Here is a 15,692-nt window from a genome sequence, read left to right on the forward strand (position 1 = left end):
CTTAAAACCGCAAACCCTAAAACCCTTTTGAACTCGCGAAAATGAACACAAACAAGGGTGAATTTAAGGGGCTTTTGAAGATTAATGTGCAAACAATGAAATGTAGGAAGCGGATTTGGTGATTTGGGCAAGAAAATGGGGATTTGGGGATGAATATTATCGCATAAGGGGAAGGGTTAGACGGAATTAGGGGATGAAATGAATTAGAAAACAAAAATAAGAGTTTAAGGTTAGAAACTCCCTGCATCCTATTCATTTCCACTCGATCGAGTGGTTTTAAACTACTCGATCGAGGGCTTTAGTGATCCAGCTGCTTGGTCGAGTAAAATTTTACTCGATCGACCAATCCCCTTTATTGCTTTACTCGATCGACTGGAAAAAGCACTCGGTCGACCAATTTTCTACTCGATCGAGTACAAAAAGTACTCGATCGAGGACTTTTCTCGCGTATGCTCTTGAATTTCTTCTTTTTCTTCCTTGGAATGCGTAAAACTTCCTCAAACCTGCATAAAAACATACGCAAAAATTTCCCAATATACCAAATACGCATAAGAACAGTCTATAGTTTTACGTCTACGCTAAAAACTGTCTAGAACTAATTGTCCTAATTAAAACGCAATAAAACAACTTCAAAAGAAATTCAAAAATTATCTATTACAAAGTGTTACACGGGGCATTTCCCCGTTTAATTCCCAACAAATTTCAGTAGCCCCTTGGTGGGCTCCTAACTGGAGGACGTCACCTCAAAAATATTGATTTGTCCTCTTGACTTCCATGAGCATGAATTATCACTTGAAACGGTAGGAGGGGAGTAGTTCACATCCACGTAAGCGCGAACTTTCCTCGTCCTTGCTCCTTTATCACCAGCTTTAGCGTCATCATCTTCAATTTGATTGATAATAATTGCACCATGTCCTTTGACAGCTCCTTCATTGCTTTCATCTGTACCTGCAGCAAGGAAACAGATGAACTTTCCTCCTTTTTGCTCTCAGTCTGAGGCGGAGGGTTAACAATAGCAGCACAGTTCTCCAAATTTTCATCTGGAGTGTCAATAATAGGATCAATAGAAGAGAGAGAATTGCAAGGCTGGGCTTGCATGGGAGCTCTCTGGAACTTAGACTGATGCAAAATCAGCTCCTCGTCCCCTACCTGAAAGGTCAAAGTCTTTCCCCCGACGTCAATAATCGCACGGCAAAGAGACAAAAATGGTCTTCCTAAAATTATAGGGGTGTGTGCATCTTCGGGGATGTCTAAGACAACGAAATCAACGGGAATAAAGAACTTCCCGATCTGAACAGGTACGTCTTCTACTACACCTAGTGGCCGTGATAAGCTACGGTCGGCCATCTGGACAGTCATGTTGGTGCAACTCAGCTTTGTCAAACCAAATCTCTTAGCCAGAGACAACGGTAAGACACTCACGCTGGCGCCTAAATCGCATAGCGCGTTATCAATCAAATGCATACCGATATGACACGGAATTGAAAAACTACCCGGGTATGATTGCTTATGGAGTAACTTGTTTTGAAATAGGGCTGACCCCACCTCAGTCAAAGCTACAGTCTCACTATCATTAATAGTCCTCTTACGCGCTAAAATTTCTTTCATAAACTTTAAATAAGAGGGTACCTTTGTCAGCAATTCAGTGAACGGCACAGTGACTTCCAAGCTCTTCAGAAGTTCGACAAATTTGCCGAATTATTGATTAGCTTTCGTATTCTGCAGCCGCCTCGGAAAAGGAACCGTGATAGGTATCTCGAGTCCCTTGTTTCTCGCTTCCAATGTATCTTCCGGTGCAAGTTCTGTATCCTTTGGACGCTTCTTACCTCTCGAACGAGGTCTTTCCGGTGATATCTCACTTAAACGAGCACTAGCAGGCTCTCGAATAAGCTTCCCGTCATCAATACTACTCGATCGACCAATTTGCTCACTCGATCGAGCAGTTTCTTCATCAATGTCAGTCGATCGAGTACAATTTCCACTCGATCGACCAACTCCACTTTCTGCTTCACTCGATCGAGTAGATAAACTACTCGATCGACCAACCTGTTCTTCCTGTTCACTCGATAGAGTGGAAAAACCACTCGATCGAGGACTTTCATCTTCAGTTATACTCGATCGAACACCAGATTTCAGTCGATCGAGCAACTGCTTTGTCGTGAGCCCTTTTTTCTCGACAGAACACTGTTCACCATCAGTCTTAGACTTCCTCGGGTCTGATTTCGACACTTCCGGTCCCTCATAAGAAAGACCGCTTCTCAATTCTATCAGATGTACCGTCTCATTTGGATTCTTCTCATTTTGAGTCGGTAAATGACCCTGCTTTCTTGTGGATTGATTCGCGGCTAGTTGGGCAACTTGGGTTTCAAGTGCCTTAATAGACGCGTCCTTCTGTTGATCACTCAGCTGCAACTGCTTTGTAATGGATTGCAACATAGACTTTATCTCTCCTATTTCATTCACCCCACCGGAAGATGATGCACCATGGTTGGGAGGATTGAAAGAAGGAGGCTTCTGAAAGCCTTGTTGATTCTTGTGTGGAGGAATATACGGTGCTGCTGGTGTGGAGGAGCGGTAGGATTTTGCACATTTTGACTACTCCACCTCAAATTGGGGTGGATGTTCGGCTCGTAATAAGTGTTGTTCTGCCTGTAATGTTGAAAGACAGCACAAGACTCATAGGAGTTGGGACAATAATCTGAAACATGTCCCTCTCCTCCACATCTTCTACAGACGAAAGGACCGTCTGTCACAGCATTCACCTGATACATCCCCCCTTTGGAAACTCCTCCCAACTCATATTTGTCAAATCTCGCAGTAAACCAAGTGATGTTAGTCCAGTGGTAGCCGGGTTAAACCTTGAAGCTTGCAGAAATGCAGGAGTTGAGAGGTCCCGGGTTCGACTCCCAGCTGGGGCGATGATCACTTGGCCACTGCAGCCCCCGAAGGGGGTGGCTTACATGGTCCATGTGGTGGTGCGGGAATGCATGGGCCCGGGGGGATTCAACCCCTCGTCATCAAAAAAAAAAAAAAAATCTCGCAGTAAGAGCTTCTAGTGCAGCTACAGAAGAAGATTCAGCAGCTCTTCTAAGATTGCCTCTGGAGTTCCCATATCAGCCTTATGGGTGGCTAAATCATCAATGATCTTCCACCCCTTAGTCTCTCCCATGTTATCAGCAAATCGGCCATTGGCTGCAGCATCCAAAATAGCTCTCTGATCGTCGTACAGCCCATTATAGAACTGATTGCAAAGACTCCATTTTTCGAATCCATGGTGCGGAATGGTTCGCACCAGCTTCTTGAAACGGACCCATGCTTCATGAAAGTTCTCATCAGGCCCTTGTTTAAAGCTCGTGATCTGAGCTCTAATGGCAATAGTCTTCGAGGCGGAAAAGTACTTCTTGTAAAATGCTTTGAGCTAGCGAATTCCGCCGATTACCCCATGAGCTTCCCGGTCCGATCCTTATACCACTCCCTTGCAAAGATCACGGGTGAGAAAATAAACATAGTTTCTTTTATCGATCCGGTCACGCCGATTGGTGGGGGTATGGAGCAAAGAATAATAGATAAAGGTCTCCATGTGCTTAGTTGCATCTTCATTTGCGCTCCCCGAATCGTTCCTTTCAACTAAGTTGATATAAGAAGGCTTCGGTTCGAACTTTCTTGCCTCCCCTGGTACTACAAATCTCTTATAGAGATTCGCAGCTGTCGGTTCAGAGTGACTGGCAATGGTTGCTTCTTCGGCCATAACTGAAAAATCCGGAGATGTGACGGTTTCGGCTGAAGAAGTGGAAACAGGAGAAGAATGTGGATCCTCCTCAAATAGCTCGTTCTTAAAGTAATTTGACAGAGTACTCAGCTCTTCCTCTGTCGGCAATACCCTTTGTGATCGTCTCAACTCGCGCAAGGATTTCTCAATCTCAGGATTGAACGGTACTAATTCACCACCCTGTGACCTGCGCATAAGAAGAAACTACCAAAAAGAATATAAGAAAAGTTTAAGGAACAGTTGTCCCTTAAAATAAGAAAGACTAAAAATGAAACAACTAATAATGTAAACAATTGCCTCCCCGGCAACGGCGCCAAAATTTGACACGGCTATCGCAACCCTATCAAAGATAAAACCAAACGGTCCCAACTAAAATGTAGCAGAGGCAGTCGAGTATCGAATCCATAGGGAGGTAATGTAACTATCAGCTGTCTAGTTCTAGTCCTAAAGTAACAATTGGGGGTTTTGTTTGAATTGGTTTCTAAACTACGAGATTAAGGGAAAGAGAATTAAAGAAAAGAGCAGTAAGACAAGGAAAATCGGTTTAAACTATCAAGAAGAGAGGGACATGTCGGAATTCGGTTCACTACGGTAGTCCAGTAACTCAGCTATAAATGATTCAGACGAACTAATGTGAGACGGATGTTGAAAGGTCCTTTCGGTCCACTTTCTATCCTAAAATACCACTAACTTAACTTTCATCCTCATTAAGGTAGTCTACTGTTTATAGCAGGCCTATTTAGTCCAATCTTTCGATCCAAGATTAATTTTAGCCAGATTAAAGGGTGACATAGAAGCGTGCACTCAACTAAGTCGAATAAGTACAATTAAATTGCTATAGTGACAGAGTCTCGTAATTAATTCGTCTAATTCATTCACTACATCGTCACATTTCTACCGCAGATCCCCTAATCCCAACATGAAAAGGGTTTAGTTACTCATATCGTTAATTAAACTAACAGCAAACAATTTCCCAACAGTAAACATTATAAATAAACAATAAATTGCAATAAGGAAAATTAGGGCAGAAACTAATTATAACGAAAGCGAAGAATTAAAGCAATAAAAGATCAATTATTATTAAAGGAAGAGAAGGAATTACAATCAATGCGATTCCGGCGTAAAGAACACAAAATCCGAGTAAAAGCAATCCCGAAACAAAGTAACAGTAGAGAAGAATGAAGCAACGTGCTAAGGTTTACAGTAGAAAGTTTGATAGATGAAAAAGATATCCTAATTAACCTAGTAAAGCGTGCTTAAATAGCAAACAAAATAAGTTTAGCGAAAATAAATAACTCACGGCCTGTTTAAAGCCCAAAACCAATCGAAACCACTCGATCGAGTGGATTAAAACCACTCGATCGACCAACTCTTCAGCAAAATCCACTCGATCGACCAAATAGTTACTTGATCGAGTGAATGGTCTTTCTGCAACTTAAGGATCGAGTACAAAGTACTCGATCGACCACTTCTGGGATGTAGAAACCACTCGATCGAGTGCAAAACAGCTCGATCGAGTGACTTGACTTCGTTTCAGCTCACGTCCTCGCCTAAATGCCTCGTAATGCGTGCCACGACGCTTCCAAATGCAGTATCTCACTCTGGAATAATCCCGTCTCCTCTAAATGCATGCAAAAAGGACAAAAAAGGGTACGATTCCACTACTTTCGCGATCATCCCTATAAAAAGGACAAAACGCACCAAAGTAGCCAATTCGGGGCAAAATACCATAACAACAGTATAAATATGCATAGAAATACGTGCTGAAATAGGCTAAAAAGACTATACATTAGGCACGTATCAAAACGAAAAGTTGGGGTGTGACTTTTTGTATAATTTATGTCGGAAATTGGGAATACAAGAAGGTGACTTAGCTTGTAAGATGTCTTGAATTGAGTAAGATGACTGTGTGAGGTAATTTTTAGATAATGAGTGATTTGTGATCTAGGTCGAATCTTTGTTGATTGATTGAACTTATGGATAGTGAGTGAGGCTTGGGTTGCATATTGAGGGATATTGTTGTTGAACATGATTTGGAAATTTTGGTTGATAAATAAATGAGATTTGAATGGCGGAATAGTGAGGAAGAATTTGAGGTACCTAAGGATAGAATAAGGTGATAATTGGGTTGCTCATAGTTGTGGGAATATGTAAATGGAATTCAAGGATTTATGAGAATTGAAAAATGGCAACAAGAATTTATAAAATGAGAATATAAAAGAGTATTAGGTGGAACTTGAGGTGATCAATGAGATTGGACAGTGAGAGATGTCTAGTAAAAGTCGTAGTAAGAAATAGATGATGAAACTATTAGGAATTTATTGTACATGTGTGATATGGTAATTGATGGTTATATTATTATACCAACGTCGGTTTTTCGGGGAGCATTACTTTGTGAAAAAGACGAGGTTGTCCATTGAGAGTCAGTTTTCGGGGAATGTTATTTCGCGATATAGAATTGTAGATGTAGCACTACCAAATTGGTCTCTATGGTTGTGAATTTAGAATGCGATATGTGATGCATGTTGGTCAATTGTGTGGTTAGGGTATTTTGATCACTTGTGTTATATCGTATGACCATTTGATTTAAGTAGGTGAGTACAAGTGTGAAAATAGTTATGTGAGACTTTGACCCTATGAGTGGTGGTTGGTTTAGATGTTGTTTGTAAAATCGTCTCCCAATCGTCATGTAAAGCGTCCATGGTATACATCGTGAGCTTGTTGTAGTATTCTGTTAAGTTGAAATGTTATTATGGTCTTAGGTGGTATTAGTACCATGTCCATGTACTAGTAGAAAAAGTGCCATTGACTTCGGTTTTTTAGGCTCATTTACATCGGTTTTGGACGATGCTTCTGGGGGCGTTGTTTATGACATTTATAACAAAACATCGGTTGTAAAACCAATGTTAATGACATATAATTACATCGGTTACTTGGTAAAACCAATGTTAATGGCATATAATTACATCGGTTTTGGTCCAAAACTGATATAACTATCACCTTATTTACATCATTTTTGGACCAAAACCGATGTAACTATAACCTTATTTACATCGGTTCTTATCTAAATCGATGTAACTATCACCTTATTTACCCACAATTAAATGCTGCATAAAACGGCAGCACCTCCTCCAAAATCAATTAATAACAATACGAACAATAACTCAGCAACCCACAGCTACTATTAATAATTCAAACACAACCATCTATTATACCAAAATATCATACGTATTACAATTTCATCCACCATTCATAAAAGTAGTTCAAAACACTAATGGCTCCTATGACACAAAATGTTAAATGTTTACAATTACAATTTCTAGGAATCTAAACCAATTACATTATTACATACATTAGATGTTCTTTACACAATAAAGCGACCAAAGATCTCGGACCCCGTTCATTTGTTTAGTTGTCATTTGTTTAGATGTCTCGATCATTTGTTTACTTTTTATTCGTTATCTGAATTATTTTAACTATAAATAAATAAAATTATTGGCACAAAAGAGTAGTATATTTCAAAATCATTTACATTTCATAAAGATATACAAAGTCTTTACAAAAATATCAAACTCCTCACATTTAGTTAATTCTAACTAAACCGACTTAGGATATGAAGTTACACATCCCCCTTCGTAAAAAAAGCTCCTAACTCTTTAAGAATCAAAATGAAGTTATGGCCATCATCGTCCTGGAAATAACTCTCATTCATTGTGCCTCCATATCTAATTATCTATTACTTGATGGACTCTTACTAAATAATTACTCCTGTTTCGGTCATTTCTTTGTCTATTCTATTTTAAGTTGTCTCAGTTATTTGTTTGCCTTTTTATTTTATGTATAATTTTGATGGACAACTAAATCATCCACACTCAATTTGATCTACTTCTCATCTAATAATTGACACTTTTCCTTTTCTTGTTCTTTATGCCAAATCAATGGCAAACAAATGACCGGGACATGCTCCGTATTACCCTATTAAGTAAGGTTTTTTTTCTTATACCATTCCAATCAATAACAAACTCTATGTGTAAGTTGTTATTGCTAATCATGGAGGTAGATCAAGTTTTTTTCTTTGATTTGGTATATAAAATTCTTCCCATGCATACATATTACTCCACCTTTTTAGACTTTTATTATAAATATTTCTCTATCTAAAGTGAAATAAACTTCACATGTTTCCATTTGGAGTGATAATATAAAAGTAAATATTTTAAAAAACGAACAACTGCAAAATTATTTTCAAACAATGAATAACAAACTGTTTCAAAAAAATGGTGCATTGTTCTTATGTTATCATAGCATGCTAGAAGTTGTAGCAAAAATAGAAAAACATTTTTTTTGCAAGTTACATTTTAAATCAAATTTAGAAGTACACAAATCCTATTACCGATGGCCTCAACATCACACGATATATATTGATATCGATACTTAAGCTTTCACTGCACATGCGTCCTCAATTCCCCATTAGTTTAAATTATTGGTTTGGGCATATCTTTCAAGTTCGACAAGCAAGTCCGGGCATGCAAATCAAGTTACTATATTATTATTGATGTAGATATAACAATTCAAAAAACTTACTTTTTGATTCTCACCTTTTTTTTCCATTTGCAAATTATTGATCTTATGATTATAGCTAGCAAGAAGAAATTGAAATCAAGTGTTGTGAGGGGAGGGGAGAGTCCTACTACATTTTATATATATATATATATATATATATATATATATATATATATATAGGGAGACTGCGAGAGTGAACCTAAAATTTGTACATAGCCCTATTTTGAATACTCTGAATATGTTCAAGAATATGATACTTGCAATTTTACTTTGAATAGGTATCTTAGATGAAGTATACATTCATTTATTACCTTGGGAAGTTGAGTACTACATTTAATGTAAATTGAAAAATAAAATATTAATCATATTAAATGTTCCTGATTTTATTACTTTAATTAATTAATGTGCTAATTAATAATTAATAATTAATCATGTATTAAATGCTTAATTTGCCACATGTCAATCCACAATTCTTTTAACCAAGTTTTATATATATACTAGATTTAATACCCGTGCGATGCACGCCTATTGTAGTGTTCTATCGTGTAAAATATATAGTATTTATAAATTGTACAAAGTCTATAATCTAAAATTCTTAATATAAATTATTTTAGTAACTCTTTTCTTAGATAAATTGATACACTCTCCTATTCATCTAACTACATTTTTTCATTATTTTATTCCATATATTCTGAAAATTTTAACAATTTGAACGAATAACAATGGATTAATTAAAGGTGCAAAAATTTGTATAGTTTCTTCAATATTAACACATTAACCGCGTTACCTTAAATTTCGAATTTAGGCACATTGTAGTCCTAAAAAAAGTTGATTTTTAACGGGTTTCTTCAACTTATTAGGTTAGGGTTCATACATGTTAAATTAGAATAATAATAAGTACGTATAACATTATTTGTATTTATGTGAGCTTAATTGAGAGGTGATCAATTAAACTTTGGGCAATAAAATCTTTTATTATACTCTTTAAGTCCAAATTATTTGTTTATCTATTTTATTTTAGGGTGGTCTTTCATTCATTTGTTTATCTTTCTATATTAAAAATATGTTTAATGATTAATTGAATCATTCAAAAGCATATGTAAACAAATGATCGGGACGAAAAGATATTGAAAATATGTTTAATGGTTAATTGAATCATTCAAAAGCATATGTAAACAAATGATCGGGACGAAGGTTCTATAATTAGAAAACATTTATACTATTTCCATTAATTTTAAAATATAGTAGCCTAGATGACTAAAAGATGGGATTATTCCCATCAATTATTCCTATCTTAAAAGGAAGCGAGTAGTAATTTTTAAATAATCGTATCACTGTAAAGCTACAAAAAACGAACTAAGAGGAGCAAGTAAATGTATGTTCATGCATCACTAACGTAGAAGTCAAAATCAAATTGATTTACTGATAATACATTAGTCTAGGATAATTTACATCGTGTCGTTGACTTACTCTTAAATATTCTCACATGCTTTGTTCTTGAAAAACTCATCGTCGAAAAAAAAAAGATCGATCATACTTCTTCCTACATACGAAATATGTCACACTAAGCTTCAAAAATATTAACATGAAATCATAAAATCAAAATCAAAATTCTTAATGTAGTTGCAAGTTGAATATCGTCTCTTTTATATGCAATGCTAAACAAATGTCTGAAGTCATACAAACTCCTTTCATTAGTATTATTAATAATTAATAATATGGAGTAGATAATAATAATATTGTTATTTGATAGACATGTACAACGTCAATTTCAATAGTAATAGAAACACAAACACTTACCAGTATTATACTTATTATAAAATAAGGAAAATGAAGGAAAGGGCAATAAAACAATACTCCCTATTACAATAGCTTATGTAGCAAACAATATTCGTTTATTGTTACTTTTGTAGTACGGCGTAATCCATTTGACAATTAGTCACACTATTTATTTTGTAGCAAGTCTCTCTTGTAACACTATTTATTTATACCTATGTGGGTAGATAAGACAAAAAATTTCTAGGCACTCTGCTTTTGTCTTATTTACCCACATGAGTAGTACTTGACCTGCGACGAATATGCCCGTCACAAATAAGAATTTGTCTTTATTTGTTTTCCAGCCTTTAAAATGTAAGGCTCACCAAATTTATCTACTCTTTTTAAGTCTCCACATCATGAACATTAACACAAGCTTCCATGAAAGCAAAACATCCATTTTTTCACATATTAAACACAAATGTAATTCACTAACAATCGCCACAAATGACCCCCTCCCCTTTTCTTGGTCTTTGTGTCAAAACCAAACGTAAACAAATGTCCGGAACGAAGGGAGTAACACATACTCCCTCCGTCCCGGTGAATTGTTATCTATTTCCATTTTAAGGTGTACCATTCATTTGTTATCTATTTCTATTTTGGGCAAATATTGAACAAGTGACTAGTGTATGTAAGTGGCAATTGTTTCTTTATTTAATTAGTTTGTTTCACATGTATTGGTCTTTGTGTAAAAAGGAATAGATAACAATTGACTGAGACGGAGGGAGTAATAGAAAAGTTTATCACATATTAAACACAAATATACAATTTCTAATTTTATTAAATAGAATAATATGGGTAAAAAATTGATCTTTATTCTATATATTATGGAGTCTTTATATGCCTCTACAAAGTTAGTTGAATGAAGCCTAATAAAACTCTTCTTTATTGTAATAATCAAAACTTTTAAATATTTTTTTTAAAGCTTTTTGTTATTTTAATGTAATATTTGGAAACAAAATCTATATATATGTTATAAACCCTTATAACTCCGTGTCCGTTTTCCCTTATGTATGACATACCTCTTAAATTTTTCCCTAATTATGTCTCTTACCCATTCAGCCGTCCTTTTCAAAATTATATATGTTCCATCATCTACTTACAATCTTGCATCAAGCTCTTTATAATTAAGGAATCCATAAAGCTATTATAGCCCATCATCTTCATTATTTACCTGAAACTGAATTGTTACTATTGTCCTACTATTCTGATAATTCCGTAGTTTGGTACGATGGTCAATACTCATCGCGAATCGTCAATTTTGTTCCTCTACTTCCTGATTTTTGTTTATCGTGGGTCTATTTTCGAGCATCTTGTTAATATCTTTTGGATGGGTCTCACGGGTTAAGGTAACACGATTCTACCGATCCTAATCCTCATAATATTGTTCGAGGTTATGTGTTTACATGTTAATTGTTATTAGTTTCTTACAATTCTTATGTGCTTATTTGAGTTGAATACGAGTATTTATTATTTTATATTGATAGTTAATATTTTCTATTGATCAGATAATTAATTGTTTGTTTTTTTTTTTTTTTTTTTGGTCTCACGAAGCGCGCATATAGTCGCATTACAATAAGGAGGAGGGGGATTCGAACTTGGGACCTATTGTCCACAATACCTCAGTCTTAACCACTAGACTAAGACATCCTTTGTTTGTGAGACGGGTTAATAGTAATGATATAGTAGTTATAGTTTTTTTTATTGATTTCGATGCGGGTTCGTGAGATTGATTGTGTAATGCTTATGGTTGTAGACTATTGAGTAGGTGGACTGTTTAAATAGCATTATTGGTAAATCTGGTTAAGAGGCGTAAAAGTGGATCATTAACTTTATGAGATTTTTCTGTTGTAGTATTACGGCCATGCATATTGATGATAGTGCTCATGAACGTTGGAATGAAACAACGTTGATTGGTGTATTGAATAATAATGGATTTAGCGTCTGACTTAGTTTATTCATGGCGATAGAGGAATAGATCTGGAAATTTGTTCGAGTTGTCGTTTCCTTTGACCTTGACTCGTGGGTGAGTAGTTTAGAGGTATACTCTAAGTGTTGAGCAGTTCCTTTAATGGAATATTTGACGATATTGATATTGAAATTGAGATGGAAATTGGTTACTGATATTGAGTTATGGGGCCTTTGTGCCATCTTGTGTTTACGATCTAAGTGACCATGGTTATTGAGTTATTGAGTTATTGTGTTATTTGAGTTGAAATCGATATTGAGATGGAAGTATTGTTTCGCGGTCTTATCCGCCAGTTCACTCACCCCTTGTCCTTGTCTTAGGATCGACGATGAGAATACGATATCTGGCTACTATGGAGGATTATATTATGAGACAGAGTAATGAGTGAGACGGAGTAATGAGATGAAACTTGGTTAATTATTAGGACGAGAGAGTGTATTATATTATGGAGTAGGTTTGAGTATGAGGCGAGTTAACGGGGAGTGTTTTTATTATTCTCTCTGTTTATTTTTATTTTTATGTGTGCTTGTTTCCACGCCATGACCAAAAACTATTCTGCTTATATTTAGGTATTATCTGTTACTCAGCTTTCCGGCTGACGTGTTTTCTCCCTTTGGGGCTACTCGTCATGGGGGTAGTTCTTTTCTGTCTTCTGGTTTTATTTCAGGTTATTTCCGCTGCAGTTCAAAAGGATTTTTATTTCAAGAGAAGATTTTTATTAAAGCTTTGTAAAATTTTGGTTCCATCTGTATTATATTACATTTAAAAGAGAGTTGTATTAAGAGACTTTGTACATTAATTATAATATCCTTGTATTTCGGCCAGTTTTATATGTAAAAGTAAGTTTTAATTTAGCGGAAAATCAGGGGTGTTACATTTATATTATTGTTTAGTTAGATTTTGTAGCATAAAATACTAACTTTATAGATAGATTCAAATCAAAGGTTTCTTCTCACCTTTCGTCATGACCATGCTCGGGTACTACCATATTCGGGTTTGGTTGAACGATGTTTGCCCGGTTGATATGACTTAGCTCCTATCAATTCGGGTTCGTTTGATAAAATCGAACAAAAGTACAAAATAACAGCAGTACAAAATTGATCGCTAAATACAACAAATGGCTTTACCTACAGGAGGGAGCCCTAGGATAGGCTACACTCGTGCTTGCAATTGTTCAAAGCACTACATGTAACCTAACAAATGCGGAAATCGACCAAAAAATACGTACTCATACCATCTCATTAAGGTTCCTTCCCGCCTTTGGTAGTGACATTTAAATATTATGTAGACGCTTTATTATTTGCCATGACCACAAATTTGTACTCCCTCCGTCTCGGTCATTTGTTATCTTTTGTATTTGACACAAAGACCAAGGAAATGCAAGTAGATGTCTAAAAAAGTAATATAATAGTATTATTTCATCCACTTGCACACTTGCTTTTACATATAAAACATACCAAAAATAGAAATAGATAACAATTCACTGATACACCCCAAAATGGAAATAGATAACAAATGACTGAGACGGGGGGAGTATTTGTTGTGTCAAGCCTTACAACGGTAATATGCATGTATCCGTCTGATTGCCTAATCCAATGCTTTCACTTCCCGATGAAGATTATTGACCTACAAATAAGCAAATTAAAAAAAATTAATTACTATGAATTAATGGAATGGGTGATAAAAGTAAACAATGAGCAAACAGGGGTAAAAAGTAATGCCAACAAAGCAATTAAAATAATCTAGAAACATATGAACAATCTAGAAACGTGTATACATGCATATTACTTGCTCCTTGCATAAAACGTGTATTTATATGTATGTTAGGTGTTTGAGGTCCAACAGAAGAACTCTCTTATATATATTTAGTGTATGAGACAAACACAAATATATTCCACCGTTACATATCTTTGAAGTCTTATCTTATATTCTCTTCCTATTGCAAAACTCATCTGATTAATTTTAAATATTTTTTAGTCTTTAAACGAAGTTGGAGTCTCTAAATTCGCTCGAAAAAAGCTTCCTTTAGTAATATAGATAGATAGATATAAGATATAAGATGGTTAATAAAGTCCATTAGTGAGCATTGGCATAATTCATGACTAGAAGATAATGGAAATCTAGTAGTATAAGGAGTAGCAGCTAAGAAGACGAAGAAGATGATAAATAAAACGAATCTAGTAATAAAGCGCCGATAGATACCTGAGCAAAAAAACTAATAAGAATATTAGCACCAAGAGACAAGCCAACAGTATATAGATTGGCCTGAGGATACCTAGCGCCGGCATGGGAAACGACTTGAGTTATATCCCCCGTGAATGAGGCAGAATAAAACTGCAGCAATCATCAAAGTAGGATACATCTAGTGCCAGCATAGTTGAACCCTTTCACGAGGATGATGTGTAGAAATAATAATCATACATATTCAGAAAACAGCCTGCACTTATCATCGATATTCATATTCAGAAAAACAACAAGCAAAAATATTATAAAATAAAATAGAAATGCAAAATCCGATAATAATCAAAGTATCATACTTGAGAATACGTGCCAAAGTTTTGCAGACTTAACTGACATATACACTCGACTATATGGAGATAATCAGATACTCTCACATTATTTTCTACACTCAACCTAAAAACATCGCCAATAGTTCAATAGTTTATCGCCTAATTACTACAATCAACATTCAACAACAAACAAATAAGCAATTAAGCATTAAACAATTCTAGCAATTCATCAAGTAATAATCAATTTCTCCATCTTATATTCTTATTCAAACTAGTAAGTAGTAACCAGTGGTGGACTATTGTTAATGTGATGAATGCTTCCATTGAATTTGGTGGATTTGTCAACAAGTTGCCAATGTGGTTAATGTAGACACGCTATAATCTCAGCACATCTATGCATCATTATCTTACACGCTATCAAATGGACGTACTTTGGAGATTGAATGTCGGAGAAGACAAAGTTTGTAAGCGTGATTAGTGCTGCACTCGTCGGCATTTTGCTTGGCTTAGCAGCAAGTAATCTCAGGATTCTACCTTATAAAGCACTTGCATATTCCATATTGATGAAATATTTACTGCCTTTGACCATTCCTTTGCTCTTGTTTAGAGCTGATATGCGTCAACTTATTCAATCAATTATTCAGCCAACTGGGAGATTTGAGAGTAGCACTTTTGTCTGAACTCGAGCTCGAAGCCGCTGTTAATATTTTGTTCTCCAAACAATAATCCTCACTTCCGTCATTTCCTCTCACTACATCCCAAATCCACACAGCTTACTAAACCCTAAAAATTCACGACACCAATCAATAAGCCGCGTCTTTTAGGATGTGAGAGGTACAATCAGAAACCGAAATTCATTTTAATCAGGAAAAAAACCCATCTTAAAAAATGGTTGATTAGTTGTACTGACGACCTAACAAATAACAACCCTTACTTCTAATCTCATAAAATCATATACTCCCTCCGTCCCAATCATTTGTTTACCTTTGATTAGAATACCCTTTACAAAGAACAAAAAGGTAAACAAATGAATGGGACGAATGAAGTAATAAAATTGTTGCTAATGAAA

General features: G+C 35.6%; 1 non-coding gene across 1 annotated transcript; it reads left to right on the top strand.

The window, feature by feature from the left end:
* The first annotated feature begins 3,266 nt into the window (after positions 1-3,266).
* Positions 3,267-3,373, top strand: LOC141609849 (small nucleolar RNA R71). The gene has a single exon (XR_012527755.1). It is a non-coding gene; the product is annotated as a small nucleolar RNA R71 (small nucleolar RNA).
* Positions 3,374-15,692: the final 12,319 nt, after the last annotated feature.

The sequence above is a fragment of the Silene latifolia genome, chromosome 10 (genome assembly GCF_048544455.1).
Source record: "Silene latifolia isolate original U9 population chromosome 10, ASM4854445v1, whole genome shotgun sequence".
Classification (NCBI taxonomy): Eukaryota; Viridiplantae; Streptophyta; class Magnoliopsida; order Caryophyllales; family Caryophyllaceae; genus Silene; species Silene latifolia.